Below are 6,792 nucleotides of genomic sequence, written 5' to 3' on the forward strand. Positions count from 1 at the left end.
CAAATGAAGACCACCACTATTTATACTAGAAGAAGTCTTCCTAGCAATGAATAGGAAGATAATGGTGTAGTAAATAGTGAAGATAATGGTTTTAGGAGTTACATATGTTACAAGGATAATGGGAGAGTAAAGAATGAAAATAAAGAGAGTGTAACAAATGCATCCAACGGCAAATGAACATGCTGCCCAATTCCAACGTTCACTGGAACGTTTCTGCCAGCATTTTATGACCACTAAGTCAATGGCCAATTCATGAGTAATTAGGCAATATTATGGCACCAAAATAATGAGCAAATTTAATATAAAAAATAATATTAAAATGCTCAATCACTAACAGATCTTAAATAAGATTTAATCAACTTTAGTTTGAGAAACTTATGTCGGGGCTGAGGCAACGGTTACAGGGACTGTTAAGATTATTCTATAAGCAATATGTGTATTTGGAAAAGAATAAAGTCTTTTTATTTGATTGAGTATTTTTGTTAGATCATTATCTTCTACTTGTATTATATCTCTTAACACTTTTTATTCAAAAAATAATTATAAACCATTAAAATTAGAATAACTATTATGTGTTAAAGAAAGTTCAAGGTTAAGACACTGTTTTTTTTTAATTTTCATCATCTAGTGATCTCAATTTACCACTAAATAAGAAACCAAAATAATTTCATATTCTTCAATTGGTGAAATATATATATATATATATATATATAAAGTAATCAAATCTAATTTCAAGGGACTTTTCGATTTCGTTATCAATATCTTCAAATTGTTTCTTATGAAATTCAGGTTCTATATTCATCTCATATGTAATTTTCTTAGTAGAAATCATAACATTCATAGTACATATAATATTTTTGTTTAAAAAAATAACATTTATAAGTAATATTTTTTAAAAAATGGGGCCCCAAGCGATGGCTTCAGTGGCCTAGGGGTTAAGACGACACTGGATGCAAATCCCGGGCTTACACAAAATAAGAGGGGGAATGCGTTTAGTCTCTCTCCATGACTCATCTATGCCTAAAGTGAAAACCCTGTTTTTTGTGTAACCTTGTCGAACATATGTTGTTGTCGAAAGAACTTTATACTTGTTTTCTTCTAGCTCAAAACCTAATGAATAGTGACACCAAGAAAAACCTTCTTTTATGTCGGGAAGAAATCTGACTTCTCTTGTACTCGGGTTTAAAATTGTAGTAGGTTGCACAGATAATGGTTCCCAAATTAAAACTAAATTGTTAACACAATTCAAACGAGGATCTACATGGATATGAAAGGGGAGTTCACCAAAACTCTCAATTTGAAGAATGGAGGCAGAGTTTTTTAATGTATTCAAAAAAATTTATTATTATACGTTCTCTATTAGTATTAGGAGAAGATAAAGAGGAAAATTAGTAATAAGTCATTTTTTAGGAGTTTTCAGAAAACCTTCTTTTTTTTTGCGTAATTTTCACTCACAAAGTTCATAAAATGTTTTATACTTTTAAAAAGAGTTCATATACTATCTTTACTAGGAATCAAAATTGTTTGCTGAATTACCAGATCTATATTCTATTCGTGGAATTTCTCGATTATAAAAAGGAAAAGAACATCTGAATTGAGAAAGCAGAGTTATGTTAGTCATATTGTTGTCTATGCACAACATTGGCTTGAAAGTGTGAAGATGAATCCATCCATTCCTGAAGAAATGCTCATTGAAATATTCTCATGGCTTCCTGTTAAGTCTTTAATGCGTTTCAGCTGTGGTAACAAATTCTTTAATTCTCTTATTTCCGAATCAACTTTTATTGATACCCATAAATGTCAATCTGTGACCCGTCCTAGTGGAACAAAATTCGTTTTCCACGCAAGCGAATTTTATTACATGTCTGTTCAGCAAAATAACATGAAAAAAACTCTGTTCAAATTCAGAGTTTTGATGCAATCCCCTTCAATATCCCTCATTTGAATTGGCCTCATTTGAATTGCGTTAACGGTTTATTTTGCATTTGGGAAATATTATTTAATCAACCTACTGCAATTTTTTAACCTAGTACAAGAGAAGTACGATTTCTTCCTAGCCTAAATGTGATTTTCTTCTTTGTTACTATTCGTTTGGTTTTGAGCCTGAAGAAAAAAAGTACAAAATTGTTGCAACAACAAATCATGTTCGCGAAAGTTACATAAAGCGCTGGGTTTTCACTTTAGGCATAGACGAATCATGGAGAGAGGTTAACAGTTCCCTTCATAATGTGTGCAGGATACCCGAGGTTTACATCAATGGAGTTATCTATAAGTTTGCTTTCCATAATGAATTTGCTATAGCTAGATTTGATGTTAAATCTGAAAAGTTCAAATTCATTGTATTAGGGAAAAACGCAACTCCCTGGTGCAATTACGAGTTAATAGAGGTGAATGGTAAATTAGCAGCCATTCATCATAAAAAAAGGCGCACATGAATATATCCACTTGCTTGTTTTAGAACAAACTCGAAAAGAAGATGAATGGAAGAGTCATTTCATTCAGTTTCCTTCAACATGGGAGGACATACAACAAAAAGTCGTATTATCATGCAGGTTTACTTCTTGTGATGGAGATATTTTATTCACCGCGAATTTAAAGTCGGGTACTTTATGTTTCTGTTATGATGTCACGAGACAGAGTTGGAGAAAATTAGAAATTAAGGGGCTTCCTAAGAACTATGGAATCCAAAGGCATTTGTAGTTACGTAGAAAGACTGGTTAGGTAGAAATTAAGTCTCTTTCCATTTGAGATTTTTTGGAATTCATATGTTATTTTTATTGAATCATTTTGCAATTATTGGTTACAATATCCTAAATGTTGTACCTTTGTTGTTATTGGTACAAACATAGTTGAAGGAGCAGACACCAATACTGCAGGTTTTTAACCACATTACAGTCAGAGGCGCAGCTAGGTGAGGTTCATGGGTTCGGGCGAACCCACTATCTTTTTCGTAGACCATATATTTGTATTAGCAAATTAAATAAATATATGTATATTAACATGTGAACCCCCAAATAAAATTGATTTAGAACCTCCCAACTCCTAACCTTGGCTCCGCCTCTAATTACATTTATCCAACAAAATCGATCAGTACCTCTGCTGCTAGCTTTCCCCACAATGTACTGATAAAGATAATAAGGTATTGCGGATGATACAACTAGTAAATACGTTCGAGAGGCGAATCCATGATTTGAAGACTTCGGGTGCACCAATATTACCTTAGCTCAAATATAAATTACCTTACCTCAAATATAAGCTCTAAGATAAACTTAAAAAATAAAAATAATAAATAAACTCTAAGATAAATTTAAAAAATAAAAATAAGACTTCGGATGCACCAATATTACATAAGCTCTAAGATAAACTTAAAAAATAAAAACAATAAATAACCTCTAAGATAAACTTCAAAAGTAAAAACAATAAAATAGCGTTGTAGCTAGATTCGAACCCAGGTCTCGTGAGTGGTTTTTCTAGCTTGTTCCAGCAACATAATGATAAACCTATACTCTTCATGGGTGCACAATTAATTATATCCTAATTTATGTCAACATTTCAAGATAGATATACACCTATTTACGCCTCTGCGTTTGACACTATCAATACTACTATTGAAGTAAAAGAATAATACAAAAATTTATATCAAATTCAATGTGTCATGCTATGAATGGACTAATTGTGGATATGATGTTTGAATTCTTTATAATTACACTCTGAGCAATTGAAGGGATGTGGCAAATCTAGATGGATTGAAATAGACAAGATTCAGCTAATTACTCGATTCCATTACATGCATCAATGCAATCGATAAAATCAAAAGTTAAGTAAATTGACAATTTCACCATAGTTTAGGAGTGTTTCTATGTCTTATCTCGAAATAAAGAACTGTTACTATATTTTAATAACTCAACAATATCATCATACTTTATTACTAGTAAACGTACCTAAGTCTAATTATTTTTTAATGCACTGTGTTGTTCGAATGTTTTAAATTATACTATCTTTAAAAAAGGTTAACAATTGTTCCTCGATAAAACATACTCACCCTCACTCCTCCCTAACCCTCTTAACCAAATTTATGTAAATAGAGACAACGAATTATGTAGTAATTATTAAAGAATTTTTATGTATTATATTTGTTTTAGCTACATTGTTCACTATTTAAAATTATTAGATTAATAATATTGATTTTATTAGCTTATAATTGACTCAGAGCCTGTTTGGGTTGGTTTAAAAGTTGGTCAAATCTATTTTTAAGTCATTTTTAGTTTTTTGTGAGTGGACAAAGTTAAAAATAAGTTTAAAATGACTTTAGAAATGTTAAAAACCAAAAGTAGGACCTCCCCTACTTTTTATTTTTTTTTACTTAAAAGTCATTTAAGTTTTAACTTTTTTATTTTTGACTTAAAAGTTGTTATTTTCAGTTAATCCAAACGGGCTCTTAATATAATTATGGGAAAATTGTATGAAATAACAAACTATTAATTCAAATTAAATGATATAGCTATAGTTTATTTATTTGTAATTCACAGCAAACATCCCCTTTTTTTGCCATCTGGTTCGGTATACAATTAACCATTTTCGGTATACAATTAGTCGATTTTGGTTTTGGTTTGGTTATTTATTCCTCAAAAAAAAATTACTTTCAAACCGAATAAACCAGAAAAACTGAACCAAACCAAACCAAAATCGACAATAACCAAACCGACGGTTATTTATTTTTTTTGGTTTGGTTTGGTTTTAGAAATTTAAAAAAATCGACTAAATTGGTTTGGTTTTGATTTTAATTCAATAACCGATCCAAACCGAACCACGAACACCCCTAGTAACTGGTATACATATGTATTTGTATATCTGGTGAGCGAGATTGAAAGAGAGAGAGAGAGAGGAGAGAGACAAGCGAGATTGGGAGGGGAAGGAGAGAGGCGAGCGAGAGATGGCAGAAAGTGGAGAGAGACTAATTGTATTTGTATATCTGTCATATAATTATATATTTATAGATATATTTTGTATTTGATAATTTATATTTGTATTTGTATATGTATAAAAGAGGAGAGAGGCGACAGAGAGAGGAAGAGAGGAGAGATACGACGTAAATGTAGCTAAAATTAAGTTGTGAGCCGTAATTAATTCAAACTATAGCTATGTTAGCTAATTAACTCGTATATGTTTGCTTATCCCCATAATTTTCCCACTTTGAAAACTTTGAATTTTTATTTTATTGTTCACATATCTTTAATTTAAAAGTTGTGGTTACTAATATGTGTATTATATTGGTCATAAATAGTGCTATTTATGAAAATTCCCCTAATTATTTTTATATAATTTACTAAAATCACATAGTGTTAAGAGTTAATTACATCATTTCTCTACTCTTTTTCAAATTATTAAAATTCCTTAAAATTTATGGATTCCAGATACATCACTGGACATCCTGATACTTAGGTAAGGATGTATCAGATAGGGGAGGGATGTATCAGAAATGGGAGGAATGTATCTGAGAGGGGATAAAGATGTATCAGTGAGAGGAGAGTGATGTATGCGCGAGGGTTTTTTGATTATTTTTTTAAAATAGTAGAGAATTTTAGAGATTATGACAAAATAAAATGTGTATATAGATAATTTTTCCATTATTTTTTTTACCATACCAACAAATATGATAAAAACCCAAAGAAAAAAAAAAAGGATACACAACTTTAAGTTCCTTATTATTTATTTTTCCCTACTTTTTTAAAAAATTACTTAAATCCCTTATTTCACTTAAATATCAAATCTGTCAGATACATGATTATTTTTACCTCCCACGTTTCACCACTCCCTATGTCACTCCTTCTTTTTCTCCCTAAATTCGCTCCAATATTTTTTCAGTTACAGATCATTATCCAAATTGATTTTCAAAAAAATTCTCTCTCAATCCAACCCTTTTCAAACTTCTTCTTCTCCATCATCTCTCCCAAAGTCTGCCATTGTAGCTTTCATCTTCTTCCTTCAATTTTTATTTTGTTTCGATTTCTTCTTCTTGATACATATGGATCCTGATCCTACATCAAATCTTTCTAATACTAATCGAACAATATACGACTCTGATGATGAAAATTGGGCAGAAATTAGATCAAAAAGTTTGCATGACCCATTAAACTTGATTAATCAGTCGACCAAAGATATGCCAAAATCGTCTAAAACAAAGGTTGCAAAAACCCCAAAAAAAAGAAGAAGAAAGCAGCACCCGCTATTTCCAACCCCTAAAAAAGGGGAAGAAAAGCAGCACCCACTATTTTCAAACCTGCATTGCCTAGAGTATGTGTTTTTAATCTTTATTTAACTTGTTTGTGATTTGTATTGCGTTTGATATGGTAGACTGAAATTGACTGATACATTCATTGGATGTGTAATATTGTTTATTGGGTTAAATCATGATACATTTAAAAACCCTACCTTAGTTTGATACATATTGATTTGAGATTCAGTCAAAACTTATAAAACCCTTGTTTTATATGTGTATCGGAAAAAATGATACATGACAAACCCCAATATGAAAAAGAGACTTGTCAAATTTAACAAAAATGTCGTTGATGTATCAGACAGGGCATCCTTCTGTATAATGTATCAAGTTTTATAATACGATTATGTTAAAGTCTGGTAGCATGTATTTTTCTATGTATCAATTTGTTTTTATTATGTATCATTACTTGTTGTGTAGTGTGATTTGGTGTTTTTATATAGTATAATTTTCTTTTTCATTTTGCAGTCAATCAAATATGTTATAAAAAAGGTACCAACACATGCCATAAGGTT

Source organism: Solanum tuberosum, unplaced genomic scaffold, assembly GCF_000226075.1.
Source record: "Solanum tuberosum cultivar DM 1-3 516 R44 unplaced genomic scaffold, SolTub_3.0 scf00602, whole genome shotgun sequence".
In the NCBI taxonomy this organism is placed as follows: domain Eukaryota; kingdom Viridiplantae; phylum Streptophyta; class Magnoliopsida; order Solanales; family Solanaceae; genus Solanum; species Solanum tuberosum.